Genomic DNA, 17,356 nt, shown 5'->3' on the forward strand with positions numbered 1-17,356 from the left:
TTTTTTTTTTTCAAATATGAGTAATTTAATCCATGTGTTGCTCATTCATAAAAATTTCTACAATGCAGTTTAAGATTTTTAAAAGCCTCTTGTTTTCCCAGGAGGTATTGGGGCCTACTTAATACTTTTCTAGAAACTAATTTTTAAATCAAATTTCCAAGTGGGCAGCTCCCTTTCCCTTATGAAATCTGGATCCTGAAATTGTAGTTTGGGTTGGAAAACAGATTCCAAATGTTTTGCCTGTTATTTTGTTTGTCGACTACTTGTGCTAAGTTCAATTTCAGTGGGAACGTCAACTCAATTTTGTATGGAACTCAGTCTCTTTTAGAGAAAGACAGACTATTAGAGAATGCAAGCGCTATTAGTTGGATTCCACCGCGTGGTATTTTTGTTTGTTTGTTTGTTTGTTTTGAGGAAGCAAATGAAACCCTGCATCCCAAGAGCTAATGGAAAGATGTTTAATTTCCTTCCTCGTGTAGGGGCTGTATTTTCCCAGGGAACTACGGTTTCATTTAGAAAATTACTTTTTCAGGGTTCTCATTATTCTATTGCTCTGGAAGGCTAACCACCGACACGAGGTAGCATCTCTGTCTCAGCTAGAATCCTTCTCCCCTGCGCATGTGCAAAGCGGTTCCCTTCCCAGGGGAGGGGGAGGGCCCCACCCACTACGCCAATTCACAGGCTCTGCCTTGCTTTTCTCCTTTTTCCAGCGTCTGTCTTCAAAATGATAAGATATGCCTCAAGACCAGCCTAGAAAGCTGTTCCTCCCCCTCCCCCCACCACTTCTCCCTGCCTCATAGTCACCCTCCGCTTTCTTTGGTCCGAAACCAACTGTGAATTCCTGTCTGCCTTGCTAAGTGCTAGGAAAGCTGAGAACTCAAGAGGCTGCAAATATTGTGTCTTTGTTTTGCTTGTCATTTTGAAGTAAAGCTAGTTTTTTCCCTGCTTTGGGGGAAAAACTCTACCATGCCAATGGAAGAGGCCTGCGAGAGTTCCCTGCTCCTTCGTGGTGAGATGGAGGGCCTCAGTTGAATTCGTAAACCACCTCCAAGAAGGAAAAGAGAAGGGGTGCCTGGGCGGCTCGGTCAGTTAAGCAGTCCGCTCAGGGTTTGGGCTCAGGCCATGATCTTGGGGCTGTGGGATTGGGCCCTGCGTTGGGCTCTGTGCTGGGTTCAGAGTCTGCTTGTCCCTCTCCCTTTGCTCCTCCCCCAACTCTCTCGCTCTCTCTCTCTCTCTCTTTCTCTCTCAAATAAATAAAATCTTTTTTAAAAAAAGAAAAGGAGAAATGAAATTATGTATTTAACGAGTGAACACGAGCAATTCACCACTGGGGGGAGGTGACTTTTCATTGGGTGTAGCTAAGTGACACTCAGCAGGTGGGGATATTGGTTGTGTATGGTTTTATTTCATTCCCAGCCTGGTTTCCTTTTATTTTGGAGCTAATGCCGGCTGTGGGTCTAGTTGTGAGGGCAATAAAACAGAATCAGCAAATCACGCTTACTTTTCATCCTTTTCCAGGATGAAAACAAACAAAAATGTTTGTTTCTATAGCAGCAACCAACTGCTTTATTCCACCAACTTTTCCTGTATCTTGTCTTTTTTGCCAGAAGGTGCTGTGTGTTTAGTAAAATGTTCTATAAAAACAAAACAAAACAAAAACACACACAAAAAAACAAACAAAACAAAACAAAACTGTAGGATCTTCAGAGGCTAACTGACAGCCCAGCCGCAGCACTCACTGTGTGACCTCAGGCAAATCATTTTAGTCCCTCTAGGGCTCAGCTTCCTCATCTGTAAAATGGGCATGACAAGAGTGCTAACCTAAAAAGATTACTGTGAGCAATGAGTGAAATGAAGGAGTGAGAAACAGGGCCTGGCACATAGTCAAGCATTCAAAAACCATCCGCTTTCCCAGAATCTCTTCTGTCTCACATGCAGTTAGAGGATAATCTTCCGAGAATTACCAAATGCTTGTTAGGAGAGACGAACACTGTATGTGGGCTTCTACCTGTCATTTGTCCCACAAATATCAACGGAGCTCTTGTTATGTGGCAGGCTCTGGGATAAACACAAAGGTATTATTTCACCCCCTTGAAAACAAAGACTCAAGATTCATTTTCCTCAAATAGTAACAAAGAAAGACAAACGCTCTCCTCTGTTGCTACCCAGCTTCTGTTCGACTCCATGGGCTGAGGCTGGAGAAGAAAATTTGTCCCAAAGGATTCTCACACACCAGAGAGCCATTAAATTAAAAAGCACTGGTGCTTCTGGGAGAAAAAGGCTGGAAAATATCACCACTTTGCACTAACGGCCTCCACCCCGCGGACTCAGGCTCCTGACCCAGCTAAGGAGCCCCTTTTGCATGGAAAGAGCCCACGCCGCTGAATGAGAGTAAGTGATGCGTTCCCATCCAGGTGCCCTGGGACTGATGTGTGCCGTTCATTAGCTGTAAGCGGTAGCTACATGTGGAAATCCCAGCACACAGGAAAGAGAATACAACCCTAAGGAACCATAAATCACCTGCATTGATTCTAAAATTGACTGAGATGTGGCTAGAGAGTTGTTTGTTCAGAATTTAATTTGATTCACCAGCCATTGGACAGGCCTTTATTTGGTGTTAAACTGCTACATTTCCAGCTACTGGAGCTGACTCAGGTGTTCCTGAGTTTTTGTCTTTTTTTTTTTTTTCTTCCTCTCCAGAACTGCAGGCAAGGAGAACGGAATACATTTCTTTCAAACCCCGCTTCTGTGGGCGTTGAAAACAAACAAAAATGTTTGAGTCAAAGCTGAAACACGCCAATCGAGTGACATGGGTAGCTGCGGCGCCTCCTGCATGGGTGAATTCACAGCTGGGCACAGCTGGATGTGGCTTGGGTTTAGCATCTTCCATCGGTGACCTAGGGTCAGCGGAAAACACAGGGCAGCGTATTTATAGCCATCGGGTGCAGTTCCAATTGGCTGGCCGAAGTGAAAAATACCAGCCCCTTATTCCCAGCACTCAGTCAACTAACCATCTGAAGCCCTGACCTCAGAATTTACCTTGTGCTCTGTACCTTCTTCTATCTCCTTCCGTATTAGGTACTCACTGTACCAAGCTTCGCCTGAGCCATCCTGTGGTAATGTTCTGTCTCCAAGGTGGTGGAAGTCCCTGTGTCCATCTACAACCTTCCCCTTCTCCCGTTTCCTCATTTTGGCTACGGCCATTTCACTCCTGTTCCTCCCGGCCTCCACAGTCCATTGGCAAGTTTTTGGTTGCATTTGGCCTCCTCGCTTAGCTTGTGCTCTGAGGTCAGCCATATCAGGCGACCTTCACGCACTGATGCCTTTACAGTGCTTCTGTACCCAAAGAGTAATGGCCACATCCCCCACGCTAGCCATCGGTAGAATGTCTTCTCTTTCTGGACCTATTCTACAGGACTTGGAGGGAAGTCTTGTAATAACTGTTGCCAATTATGATGTACATGCCCATACCCAGTCCTTTCAGGCTCCCCTCCAAAGCCATATCCTTCTAGATGTCCTTGTTGGTGGTCTCAGCCAGATATGACTGCTCTCACCTGCCAATACCCACAGCTGTTGTCTCATGGACCCCTTACTGCCTTATATCCTTTCATGTTTCCATTGTCTAAATAATCTTACCTTCCCTGCAAGATTATGTCTCCCTAAATGTGGAAATTGTTTTATATTTCTCAAGCCTATTCCTCTGCTTTTTGCTGTAGTATGTGTTTTGTTTAATTAATTTGGGTGGGGCAAACTGTCCCTTGTTAATACTGGTAATTTTCAACCCTCACATATTAGGCATTCATAAACCCATGTTTTTACACATGATATTTGTAGCAAGTATTTCTAGACATCTCTGTGCCATTACGGCAAAATTGTGTAGCTTGAATATGTGAGAAAGAAGTGAAAATTGAGGAAAATCCTGACTCAATAAGAAAAAGGGATAGCAGTCCTTCTGTAAGGGAAGGGGACATCAAAGAGAATAAAAGGAAGGAGAGTAGAGATGTGAAGATACAGAGTTCCCCAGGGTTTAACTAGTTTGTGTAGGGCCCAGTTAGAAATGAGAAGCCTTAAATTGGGGAGGAAGGTAGCAAAGAAGAAATCCTAACTCACCAAGTTTATGCCATGTACTACAATCTTTAAGAAGAAGACATGATCCAACATGGAGTCACCTAGCAGTGGTGTAGGTGGTGGCTTCATGGAATTGGAGAGAGAGAGAGGGAGACGCTAAGTTAGTATCTCAGCTGCCCTTTGCTCTCTGAAAATGGAGGAGATACACACATCCCCTCATGCCAAGAGGCTTCCAGGGATACAAACTGGGAGATTGTAACCCAAAGAATGCGGTGAACTAGAGCAGAATCTTCCAGGTAAGATGGAAGATGTGAAAAAGACACAGAAAGGTGAAGAAAAGTCAACCACGGGAAGTCACTGGGCCCTGACCAATTTAAGAGAATTGCCAGGAGAACATCCACTGTAGACACAAGTTGAGGGCCCAGTATCCAGATCTGTAAGAGATAATGTCGAAAGAACTACTTTTTTTGATCCCAAAGGAATTCTCCCCTTAACCAAAGGGCTATGTACCTGTCTGAAAGAGATAAGGATATCATTCACTGGGAAACTTGTGTCTTGCTTTACAAAGATATATACGTGAAGATATCTATGTTTACACATTTATAGGTACCTAAATACACAAACACATATGCACATACACACATATACAAATATATACTGTCATGGAAGAAGACAGATCAATTTCCTCCATCCTTACCTGAGGAACCCAGCAAGTTCTAGCATGACAACATAAAGCTGTAGGCTCAAGGATCTTCCAGACTGGCCCTGAGGCTGGCTTGGGGGTGAGGCTTGGATCTAATTTGCCTATCCCCATCCCGTCCCCCCAGAAGGCAGCCCCAACTCTGGCCATGTCAAAGTGTTTCTTACCTACTGGATCACCCATGTTCAAGCAGGAAGTATCTGCTCAAGATTATCATTTGGAATTTTGTGACTTTTCTGTTCTACCTTTTAGTAGCTATGTGACCTTGAGCAAGTTCCCATGTCTGCACATTTCAGATCATCATTTCTATGACATGTAACTACGACAATGAAGAAGAAAGACAGTATTTGCTGGATCTAGCTGGTACACATAGAAGACTGCATTATGAAATCAGAGTTGCATTCCTTTCTGTCTTCTGTGAACTAAAAGAGTTGTCATGAAAATTTGACCAGACTATGCCTAGCAGATTGTCTCCTACAAAAGGTGATGAGAGAAGAAACAGAATTTCTATTACAACTGCAGACTGTGCTTTATACTACACACTTTTATGCTACATACAAGTCTTGGTTCCTTCCCCATCTATGTTCTCTTCCTTATTCCCTTCCACTGTTTCCAGGGGCTGGATCCCACAGTTCTCCTTTCTCCCTCTAGGACCATTCACGGTCCTCTCTCTGTTGTGGTTTTCCTCATGATCATCTAACACGCCCTCATCTTTCCGGTCCTGAATACAACCTTCTTGAGCCACAGCTGTCTTGGCTAGGTCTCACATTCTCACTTCCAAAATCACAGTTAAGAGCATTCTACTACCTGCTGACTCTAAATCACAGTCTCAGATCTTCTTAACTGCAGTCTAGTTTAGATCCTATTCATTCTACTTGGAAAAACACATTCTCTTGATTCGCACCAATGACCCACCCTTTCTAAAACGTGAAATACTTGAATCATGACTTTCCTTTCTAGAAATGCCAATGCTTTTAGGGTATAGTTCTGATTCTTCACTTTAGCATTCACCTTCCATGACCCCAATCTATTTTTCTATACCTAAGATTGTCATAAAGACAAAATTAAAATAAATTAAAGAATTCCATGACTATGGAAGTCTAGAAAGCTTTGCTCACTATTCATGTCTTAAAGATTCTCAGTGTGTATTAAGATATCGAAGTCTCTATGAGGAGCTCTACAGGCAAAAATAATAATAATAATAACTCAGTCAATGAATAATTGCTTGCTTCTTAGTAATATCCATGGAATACTTCTTTTGATTACTATTCAACCTTTTACTATACAGATTTTAGTTCAAATTGTTTTAAAGGTACAAGAAAATGTGCTTTAGGCTATGTATTTATATCCCTCTCAGAACCTGTTCTGGGACTTGGATATAGTATGTGCTCAGTACAACTGGGAATGCTAGGGTACATCCCATCACAAGAGGAGGTATAAATTTTCCTTTCTTTTTAAAAGAAATTAATTTATAGCACATTTGTCTGAAATGAACAGGAAAGCAATGAACTATAAAGTCTCTATGACACCAATATTTTCTTTGACTCTCTCAAAGGCCTCATTTCTCCATAGGACTTAAAGAAGGAAGGAGTAGGCATTTTTTTAACCACTCATTAGAGCCAGGAGCCAAGCTTCAGTCAAGTACGTGATCAAGTTTCAGGTTCGTAACCCTGTGAAATAGACAAGATTATCCACATATTTACTGATGATAAATCAAAGCTCAGAGTCACCCCCCAACGAAGTGACACTGTCTGTCTTCAAATTCAGGTATGCTGATTCCAAAAATCCTTGCCCTTTGCACAGAACTGAAGCTTTCACAAACTATGAGGTGAGGAGGGACATGCAAATGTTCACGCTGAAAACCAGAGAAGGAAGTCAAGATAAGAAAAGCATTTGTCCAGTGGCCTTGGTGATAAGACTTTGCCAAGAACATTCTTTTTTTTTTTTTTTAAGATTTTATTTATTTATTTGACAGAGAGAGATCACAAGTAGACAAAGAGGGAGGCAGAGAGAGAGAGGGAGGAAGCAGGTCCCTGCTGAGCAGAGAGCCCAATGCAGGACTCAATTCCAGGACCCTGAGATCATGACCTGAGCCGAAGGCAACAGCTTAACCCACTGAGCCACCCAGGCACCCTTTGCCAAGAACATTCTAAGGAGAAGACACTGAAGGTGCAAGCTGCCAAGTCCCAATCTTAGGCCCCATGGAGAACCAAAAGAAGGAAGACTGACAAAGAAGGAAATGACAAGGCGCTCAGATTGCCTCAGCTCCTGCAAAGCAACCTGCCTTGGGGGAGCCATAAGCTGTGAACTAAAAGAGTTGTCATGAAAATTTGACCAGACTATGCCGAGCAGATTATCTCCTACAAAAGGTAATGAGAGAAGAAACAGAATTTCTATCACAACTGCAGACTGTGCTTTATACTTTTCCCCACGCTTGCTAACAATTACACTATTAAATCAGGAGTAGTCACTGAATGCCATTTGAAGAATGAATGAATGGAAATATGTTTATGCCAGAGAACCCCTTAAATTCCCTACCTCCTAGGGCCCCTGCGTGGCTCAGTGGGTTAAAGCCTCTGACTTCAGCTCAGGTCATGATCCCGGGGTCCTGGGATCAAGCCCCACTTCAGACTCTCTGCTCAGCGGGGGCTGGCCTGCTCCTCTCTCTCTGCCTGCCTCTCTGCCTACTTATGATCTCTGTCTGTCAAGCAGATAAATAAAATCCTTAAAAAAAAAAAAGATAATATATTCCCTACCTCCCCTTAATGAGTAAGGGTAGCCTCACTATCCATGAGGAACGAAACATTTATAAGTAAAACTATTTTGAAATTTGTATTCTGAGAATATAACAACGTTCCTTATGGCTGGTTTCATACATCAGTCATCAAAACGTCAATATTCTCCACACATATGACTGTCATATTTTAATGTTGCTTTTTCAAAACACCTAGTGTCCACCCAACACTGCCATGCATTTTTAACCCGAAAAGCAAATCAGATGGTATCTTGGCAATCTGTGCTGATTGCAAGCTCCACTGATGGAAAATCCTCTCCTTCCACAGGACACCAGAAGTGCTCCTTGTATGTTACACGGTGAGCGAAAGCAGAACAATGAGAAGAACATAGCTGGGTGACAGCACATCACTGAACATTCGGATGATAGGGTCAGAAATAAAATAAGAACCCCTTTGTTCTCGGCGTTTTCTGCAGAGGATTCTTGGAGCCTCTGCGAAAACCCAATTCTACAAGGCTTTTTTCTGCAAAATTACTGGCAGATAGGAACTTTTCAGCTAGCACATGCCAAAGCCTCTGCCAGGAATGTAAGCGGTACAATAATTTTTTTTATGTCTTTAGACACCTAGAACAGAAACCTTAAACACCCAAGTGTCAAAATAAGACAGATAACCCAATAAATTTGCTAGAGCAGGGACAGGGAAAACAAACACAGCCTTCTGTTATACGGATGTCTTTTAACTCTCTCCGACCACTAGCCTGAAACCTTAGCCTGCCACACGTCTTTCCTGTCGAGCTGTTTATTTAGACTCCCGTAAAGCCTCTCGGCACCCATTTTTAATTTTCAGCTTGCTTCTTGTCAGCTTTCTGAAAAGCATAGCAAGATCCACTGTTTAACAAAAACAGACACAAATCAGGGAAGGAGGAGATGGACGGCAGGAGGTGGTGGGTGGGGGTGCCTCCCAGCGAGTGAGAGAGGAAAGCGTTCCTGGTCCCATTTGTTTGCGACTGGGCGCAAGGGTTGCCCACGGAGGTCATTCAGTCTTGCGGGCTTGGGCTTTAACTCTCTGCCCACCCTTGCTTCGGCGTATTCTGCATTCCTTTCATGAAACGCTCTGTAAGTGCTCTTCGGTAACGTGGGCAAGAAAAGGAATCTTCCGTGGCAGTTCATTGCATTCTGGTCGTTTCCTGTGCTTGATTAGAGGGCTTGAGGAAGCTGCAAGCAATCATCTTGTCCTTCGAAAGAGGAAAGATAAGAGGCTTGAATTCAAAGATATCGTCAAGTAGTGTTATTTTTTTTTTCAACGTAAGTGATAATCCACGAAGTAGCAACTGTTGATCAAGTAATGTTCCATGCAACGTGCTGTGCCTGAACCTAGGGGCAGAGGGAACATGCTTTGTGAACCAAAAATTGGAAACTCAGAGTCTCATATAAAACAACCGCGGTGGGGGTGGGGGGGAGCTACAACCGTGGTGGGTTTCAACGCAAGAGGCAGTTAGGGAGGTGGAGTGTGGGTGCCTCAAGTCCTGGAATCCACGGGCAGTTTGATGACCTAAGGGGAGCAGCGTGACACACTACTTAAAAGTGGGTTGCTGGTTTTGCCAAAGCAAGGCTTATGATCTTGGTAGTTGTGGGAAATAGAAAATATTTCCACCTCTTCCCTGCCTCTCGGCTCCCACTTGGATGCAGTTGGAAGCAATCTCCGTTTCCTAGAAGCGCAGACACTCAGTTTTTACTTCGTTGATAAGCAACGTGGATAGCAATCTATCCTAGAATAACTTATCATATAATATGTCCTTATAGTAGTGTATCCTATCACATAGTGATTTTCTTAAAACCTTAAGGTTTGGGGACACTGGTAGGCAAGAAGAGGAGAGAAAGAGGGTCTTAGGGGAAAAATAAAATCCAAAGTAAATTGCACCCATGATCTCACTGTGTGTGTGTGTGTGTGTGTGTGTGTGTGTGTGTGTGTAGGTGTGTATGCGCACATAGGTGAAAGTCTTAGATCATCTCCGACACACAATCCCACCCTCTCCCAGGGTTAGCCACTGTAGCATTTGAGGGCATCCCTTTCCTAGGTTTTTCTTGTGCTTATATCTGATCTATAAGAATATACGTGAACATGTACAATAGATGTTTACATCATCACAAACAGCCACATGTATGTGCACTTCTTTTGCACAATGGTGGGATCTTCTATACCTATTGGTATACCACTTACTTTTATAATTATATAAAATTATATAATTTTATTTATCTATTATCTATTATATAAATATATACATATAATTATATATAATTAAATTAAAAATAAAGGTTTATCTTGGCCAGTATGCACTGTTCCATGTGCTCTTTATGACAGTTGCTTAGTGTGCCTAAATAAATATACCATTTTTATTGAACCAGTCCCACAACTGAGCTCATTGGTAATTTGGGGGATTATAAACAAGGCTGCAATTAACATCCTTGTATGTATATTTTCACTGATTGGCGTAATTATTTATGAAAGATAGATTTCTAGAAATAGTAAGGCTGATAACTGGGCCTGGCCTTTTGTTATTTATCAAAAGAAAGAATTTGAGGTTGAGGGAGAAAGGATCAGAGGCAACAGAAACACGGAGAGCCTGGAAGACAAATGTTGGCAGGGTTCATCCAAACACTGTTGTGAGAACAAGAAATCTGAGTCTCTGACATCAGGTATCTGTTTCCATTGACGAGGGATCTCAAGAGCTCGGCGTCTCCAGCTTTCCTGAGTCAGCATTTTAATTTTAGGTAATAATTAGGTAAATTGAATAGTATCTAATTCTTAAGAACTTACTCAGACTTTATGCTCACTAAGCAACATTCTGAATGCAGTATGATTTCCCCAAAGATCTCACTTGAGAGAGAATTGAATAGAGGAAAAATGTAGATAGTAAGCTCTCTCCCAGTCTGTGTTTTGGGTTCACGTAAATCTGCCCCTGAGAAATGAATCCTCCCAGCATGCTCATAAAATTAGTTTTTGAAATTACGGAATTAGTTTTTGGAACTACAGAATTACCTACGGGGCTTTTGGAAAAACATTCTGTCATTAACATGTGACCATCTCGCCTCCATTATGTATCTCTGCTTTCAAAGTGCTAGAAAGCAAGACCCAGCCTTACTGGAGCCTGTCATGCCTGCAGCTAGAGGGCAATGGCGGAGTGGGCATCAGGAGCCCCGTTAATTTCTCAAGGTCCTTGACATTGAGATCTCCTGGTTCAACATCTTAACTGCAACATCGACACTGCCTGCACCTGACTCCACGGTCTTCGGTCTCACTTGCCTTGAAAGCACACAAAAATAGCATCCTGCTGTTTATAGAGCAAAGCACAGTTCCCTAAGGGCTGCCATTTAGGACCCAAGATCTGGACCCATCATGACTTTGCAGTCCAATTTCTCACTCTACCTCTCATTTCCATCTCTAGGTCTCTGCTTCTGTTATTTTCTCCACCTGAAATGCCTTTCCATTCCCACCACCCTCTCCTTGGAAATCTAACATATGGATTATAGGAACAGAATTCTAATATATTTGTAAAATAGAAGGTACAAATTTTTCCCTGATGGGCCGGGGCTTCCATAGTAAAACCAAGGTTGATAAGGCTGGGAGATGGGCAGGGATGAGGGTGAGTTTTGGACTCACGAGTCACACGGGCCTACTTGCCCCTCCCCCTATCCTTGGGTTTTCTTTTGAGCTCTCGTTCCCACCAAAGAATAAGGCTTAAATGAAATTGCTTTCATAAATGGTCATGATTGTGTATCTGTATTAAGTTTTTTATAAAAGTAAATTTGGCATTATTTTTCAACCTTTCTTGGGTGAGCAAATGGAAAAAGTAAGTTTGTGAAACTCAGAAATTAAATCTGTTTGTCAGAATGACGTGAAACTGTTCCTTAGGACTGAACAAAAAGAGAATTCTTCATTGAGGGGGGAAAAATCTTAATTTCTTTCTAAAATGGACCAATGTGACATTTGTTTTCTTTTTGAACCTGGTTACCCAACACCGTATTTTCTTTTTTGACCTTGGTTACCTGATACCACCACCAAGCCATCATTTATAAAGTTGTTTTAGAAAGTCTTTAGTCAAAAGCTCCATGGTAATTCTCCTCATTCTAAATTTAACTTTTTTCCTTCTCCTTGTGAAAAACAGGTAATTTTAAAAAAAATTGTTAAATATTACTCTAATGTAAGATAATTCTAGATCTAGAGCACCTTTCTCAGGATTTTTATTTTATTTTACTATAATATATGGAATATACAATGCTTTCCAAGTTCAAAGGATTAATCTTTTCCAAAAGTTGTCCTGATTTGCTGTTTACCTTGCTGCTAAAGAACAGAAAGAATCCCAACCATGAATCCTCCACAAATGAAATATAGACTTATGTTTAGATATCTTTGCTACCAATCAGTTCTGCCCCCCCAAAAAAAGATTAGGAAAAAATCCAGAATACTTCTCTCCTTTGACAGATGTCCAAGCCTCTCAGTATCCCCACCTCTGGAGTTGGTATATATATATATATATATATATATATATATATATATATATATATATATGATTAAAATTGCATAGAGAACTGAAAACTATGTGGTAAGGAATAAATAATGTAAAATAAAGTTTTGAGGCAAAAATAAATGGGCACCATAATAATCACTTGATTGGTTTTTAGGTTTCTTGACATCTAGAAATATCTTATTTTAGATGAAATAAAAATTGGGCCAAAGCTAGAGAAAGGAGCTAGTCCTGAGTTTGGCAAGTGTCCAGTATAGCTGTGCAATAAAGATTGGATCAAACAGAACCCAACTCAAAGATTCAAGCCTTAATCTGAATTAAGGATTTCTTTTAAAAAAATAAACCCACCTACTGTCCTACATCAGAGGATATCCTGTGGCCAGTGCCTTATACTACCAGTCTTGAGGAAATAACATCACAAAAGAATGCAATTAGCCAGGAGCAAAGAACTAGATCTTATGTCAACCCAGTATGAATTGCTTAGGTGAGTCATGCAGTCACTTTGAGTCAATTTTCTTATTTATGAAATCTGGGTAATAACACTTGCCTCCCTGTTTCAGAGGAAAATTGAGAGTATTAAATGAGGTCATGTAAGTGACACTACCCTATGACCATAACACATTATTGTTATTATCACAATATCAGTTTCTTTTCAGCCCCAAATAATCTCCTGTGTTGTACATGGCCGGGCCGGTACTCCATGGGCAGAACGACGATACGTCCTAGATTTTCCTGGGTGACCTAACTGCCCCACCGTCCTCATGAGTACACTCCTCAAATCATGTGTTCTTAGATTGGAAATCACAGCCAGTAAATCCTTAGTGAGATGTGTCCAGACACACCGTGTAATTAGAGTTCTACACGCAAACAATATTCTAACAGTGATCTCCATCTGAAAGCCATAGAGTGCTCAATACTTTTATTGGGCTTTTAGAAGAAAACTGGCCAAATGCAAAAAGGAAGAGAATGAAATAAGAACCCACCTCAAGAGAAGAAAGGGAAAGCAGCTATCACAGGTGTCTGTTGCCAACTCAGGTGCAACTTGCCCTCTGACATTAGAAAAAACGAACCTCCTATACTTTTGACAATGGCACCAAGCTGTGAGTGTCCCCTCAAAGAGAGATAGATGTGAGTGATGGCTAGTTTGGAAGAAAATGCCTTTCAGAGCAAGTCTTTGGCAGTCGTGGAAGCTGGATTAGAAAGGAGTTCATTTAAGTGCACAAATAAATAGAATCTATATACATGGGTATTAGAAATGTCATTTTGACATTTTAAAAAGAATAGATCTCGACCTCAGCTGGAATATGTACGTCCAAGCCTCCCATCTCGTTCCTAGCATTACTAACTGGTGCATTACTGCTTGGACACTAAACGAAGAGAAATGGCATTCCATCACTGGACCAACACGTTACTTCAGAAATCCCAGTTCTAACACAAGGAGTATGTTGACAATGGATGGAGCAAGCATATGCTGAAAATTTCACACACCGCAGCTGGTAAATCACCCAGAAAACCAATTCTATTTAAACGCTTATGAAAGCTCAGAGGAAAAATCCAAAACATCTTTTTAAAATCACAGTTGAAAGTGAAATGACGTCTTCCAGCAGCAACAGGCTGGGGAAGGAAATGGTAAAACTGGGTTTTCTCCTGCAGTCGGGGAGCTCATCTTTCCTTCCTTTGTATTTTATTTCTTTATGTTAACGGAAAGCAATGAGGGCTACTGTTTGCATCCAGGTCTATTCTGAAACCCTGAGCAGATTGAGATAACAAATCCTCAGGGAGGTGAAAGACCCCAGTGAGAAACTGGTGTAGTCTAGCAGACAAGCTAATTTAGGCAGCCTCCAGGTACCTCCAATGGCCTTTGTCCGATCTGGCTGTTGGGTCTCATCCTTCTTTCCATCCACGGCTCCACCACAGCCACAGTAGCTACGCACATGCACCCTGACAAGATTTAAAAAAAAAACAACAACAACAACAAAAAACACATTTTTTGTTTTGAATCCAATAAGCTGAATTTGAAACATCTAGGAAATAATCACTTATAACACAAAAGCCGTCAGGCAACATTACACAAGTAACAATGGCTTTGTCCTAGTAAAACTTTATTTATGAACACACGCATGTCAGATCATTTTTTATTTGTTATACAACATTATTTTCCTTTAGAGTTTTTCCAACCTGTTCAAAATGTAAACATTCTTAACTCATAAGCCAGACAAAAGCAGAGAGCAGGGTACATTTATTGCCATAGGCCGCAGTTTGCTGACCCTTGTCTTCAAAGCTCAGAAGGGAAAAGAGCACTCAGGAACACTTTCAGAAATTACTCTAGGAAGTTAGCTATGGAGGCAGCCCCTTCCTCCAAGGTTCAAGGTCGATCAGGTGTGCTGGTCATTAGTGTGGTCAAGTGACTATTTCCTGGTCTGCTCCTGGGCACAGAGTGGCATCGTCCTTTCCCACACCCTTGTGGTCAGGGAGGTCCTATGGCTTCCTTTGGCCACAGAGTTATAAAAAGTGACATATTCCCTTCCAGGTAAAAACTTCAGGAGCAAAAACATGATGTACCATATTCCCTTCTCAAGGTTAGAGCACTCATGGGTGGGCAAAGAGCCAACGATTGACCTGTAGTACAAGGAGACTGAGGAAGAAATAGAAGTCTATTAAAAGACTGAGATTTTAAGATGGTTTGTCATCATAGTTTAGTCCAACCTCTACTAAATGCAACCAGCTTATTATATACTATGATCAGGGGACACCTGGGGTGCCTTAAAATGAAACATTTATACCCATGTTAGCAGAAGACAGCCTCTTTGGCAACTGAAAATTAGTTAGCAGATACAGCATGGATTTATTACCCTTGTGTCTTTGGACCGTGAAGAAAACCATAAAAAGTAGTAGATAATTTTTTTTTTTTTTAATGATACCGTTCAATGCAGATGAGAGTGTGGTAAGACAGGTCATCTCCTGTTCTGTTAGCCGGAAAACAAACTTCTGCAACCTTTCAAGGAAGCTGGTTTCCTGTACTCACTCGTGTCTTTTACAGATTTTCAAACTCTTTGACTTCATAGTCAAATTCTACTATTAGGAATCTTACCTAAAAAAATAATCAAGGCTAATCAATAATAACAGGCAAATATTTATGAATAATGAGATTTGTTTTTGTTAAAATAAGGAAAGGAAAAGAAAACACCCTGGAAAAATCGTGTCCAACTTTATGGGAAATGCCAAAAATTGTTATATTCATATGATGAAAAAATTACAGCACAATTTAGAGGAAGTTTATGAAGAATTTTAATGGCAAAAACAGCTCACATATTATACATAGCACAAATAGTGTAATTCAACGATTTATATGTAAGTTACATATGCTACATGTAGAGAGATAGAGAGAAAGAAAGAGGACTGGCATGGAACACACCAGAACGTGGTGAGATTACAAATGGTTATTATTTTATTCCATTGACACTTTTATATTTTCAATTTTTCTACAAGGAATATATATTACTCTCATAATCAAAAAAGCAATAAAATGTATTTTTAAAATAGTCCCAAGCTAGCCAGCTTTAGACTCCCTTTTAGGGAGCACCAAGTTCTTTTCTCCTTTCCATAAGCTATGAAATGCCAAGTATCCCCTTTATTGAAGAAGGCCGCCTTTCCTGACATTTTTACTTTGGGCCCCAAATTAAGTTGTAAACATAAAACCAGCCCCCCCAAATCATGACTCATGGAGATCTGCACTGAAAAGAATGACCTATGCTTCTTGCTGACGCTGGCATGTATTAATTCAAACCTTATTACTATTTGATTTAATTTATTATCTTAATTCTTGTAAATGACTTGCTTCCAGAGAGTTTCATAGGCCTTTTACACCCACCCTTCCAGCCTTACCGTCTCAGCTCTAAAGCTAGCTCGCAAATTGCAGTGGCTTACAGAATAATTCTTGTTCCTTTCATGGCATCATTAGGCATCAGGAGGGCAGCCTTCTTCTGTCTGATGATTCCAGCAGCCTGGGTGCTTCCATTGTATAGAACCCCATATGCCAAGCCTTCTTCAGAGGTCTTTGTTGGAATCTGTGAATTCAGCTAACCAACAAGTTAGAAAAATACGGCCTACAATCACTCTATCTTCATTCCCTTTGCAGAAAGACGGTCCCATGATCTCATGTAACCACAGGGAGGCTGGGGAATGTAGACATTCTGTATGTTGAGGAAGGGGGGATGGAGTTGAAGGACATTAAGCCTATCTCTGCTGTAGTCAATCCAGGAGACTGAGTGGAGCTCTCAGCTGTCGGTATCACCTATGCTGGTTTACCTTAATCCCTTTACTAAAAGATCTCCCCCACCCAGCTAACCTTGTTCCCACAAAACTGCCAAATTCCCTTTGAATCTCACCTTTAAGAAGCTTTTCTAAATGTTTCAGTTCACAATGAACTTGTCCTTTTCTCCATGGGTCTGTTACAGGAATCCATACCATAATACTTCTCAGAGTCTGACGCATTAGAGAAAATCGTGTATGTTTTTTCTTCATCACAGCAAAGGGACCAGACTGAACTAGGTGTTACCCTTCGTGGTCTCCCCTGATACCTAGCATGATGCTTTCACGTAGTAGGCACTCAGTGAAGGTTAATTTCCTTCCATGTTTTCCAATCAACATTCATTAAAGCTAACTGAACAAAAATGCACTGGCTTCCTAGTTTACATAAATGGTGGTCTTAGCTCTCCCTCTTAGTAGATATTCTATGAAGAATAATTATAGGGACGTCCAGAAGAACCATCCAAAAGTGTATGGGCTTTAAAACCTCTTCGGGGATTGATTTAAAAACCAAAGGATCTAGCTTAAGATTTCTTATTCCTCTGATAATCCCGTCGTATTTTGCAGATTTTAAAACTCTCTGTGGATTTTTTTCCTTTTCCTGCAAAATCCGAGTTCTTCAGTAAATCAACTTTTCAGTTCAGTGGGTATAAAAACAGACTGTGTAGTGAATGGGCTTCAGCTTTGCTGAGTATGCAGGCAAATGGAAAGAAAAGCAAAGAAATAAAATAAAAGTGAGAGGTGTGAACTTTCCCCATCCATCTTAATGGAGTGCTAACCTTCCTGCCTCACGGTGACCAGTCGAATTCTAGAACTATTAAACAATGAGCTGAAATCCAAACATTCAGTCTGGGAGTGAAATCTTGAGAAACGACAGCTGTGTCCAGTTTTGACTACAATTCAGGCTTAAGAAAGCAAACACATGCCAAATAAAACTGATTTTGGCTGTCCTCTGTCAGTTTTAGGCTCTAGAATCTCTCCTCTTAGCTCTGCCCTGAAAGATTCACCCTATTTAAAAGG

The 17,356-nt window shown here is 41.2% G+C and overlaps 1 long non-coding RNA gene across 5 annotated transcripts; it reads right to left on the reverse strand.

The window, feature by feature from the left end:
* Positions 1-8,321: 8,321 nt before the first annotated feature.
* On the reverse strand, positions 8,322-17,114 carry LOC309846205. Of its 5 annotated transcripts, none has more exons than XR_014301785.1 (6): positions 16,417-17,114; positions 15,956-16,095; positions 14,950-15,119; positions 14,591-14,663; positions 13,878-13,969; positions 8,322-8,876 (listed from the first exon to the last, which is right to left on the reverse strand). It is a non-coding gene; the product is annotated as an uncharacterized lncRNA (long non-coding RNA). The 5 variants fall into 5 exon arrangements; XR_014301787.1 differs by having other exon boundaries at positions 8,322-8,737; positions 15,956-16,107; XR_014301788.1 differs by having other exon boundaries at positions 15,956-16,107.
* Positions 17,115-17,356: the final 242 nt, after the last annotated feature.

The sequence above is a fragment of the Mustela nivalis genome, assembly GCF_964662115.1.
Source record: "Mustela nivalis genome assembly, chromosome: 13".
In the NCBI taxonomy this organism is placed as follows: domain Eukaryota; kingdom Metazoa; phylum Chordata; class Mammalia; order Carnivora; family Mustelidae; genus Mustela; species Mustela nivalis.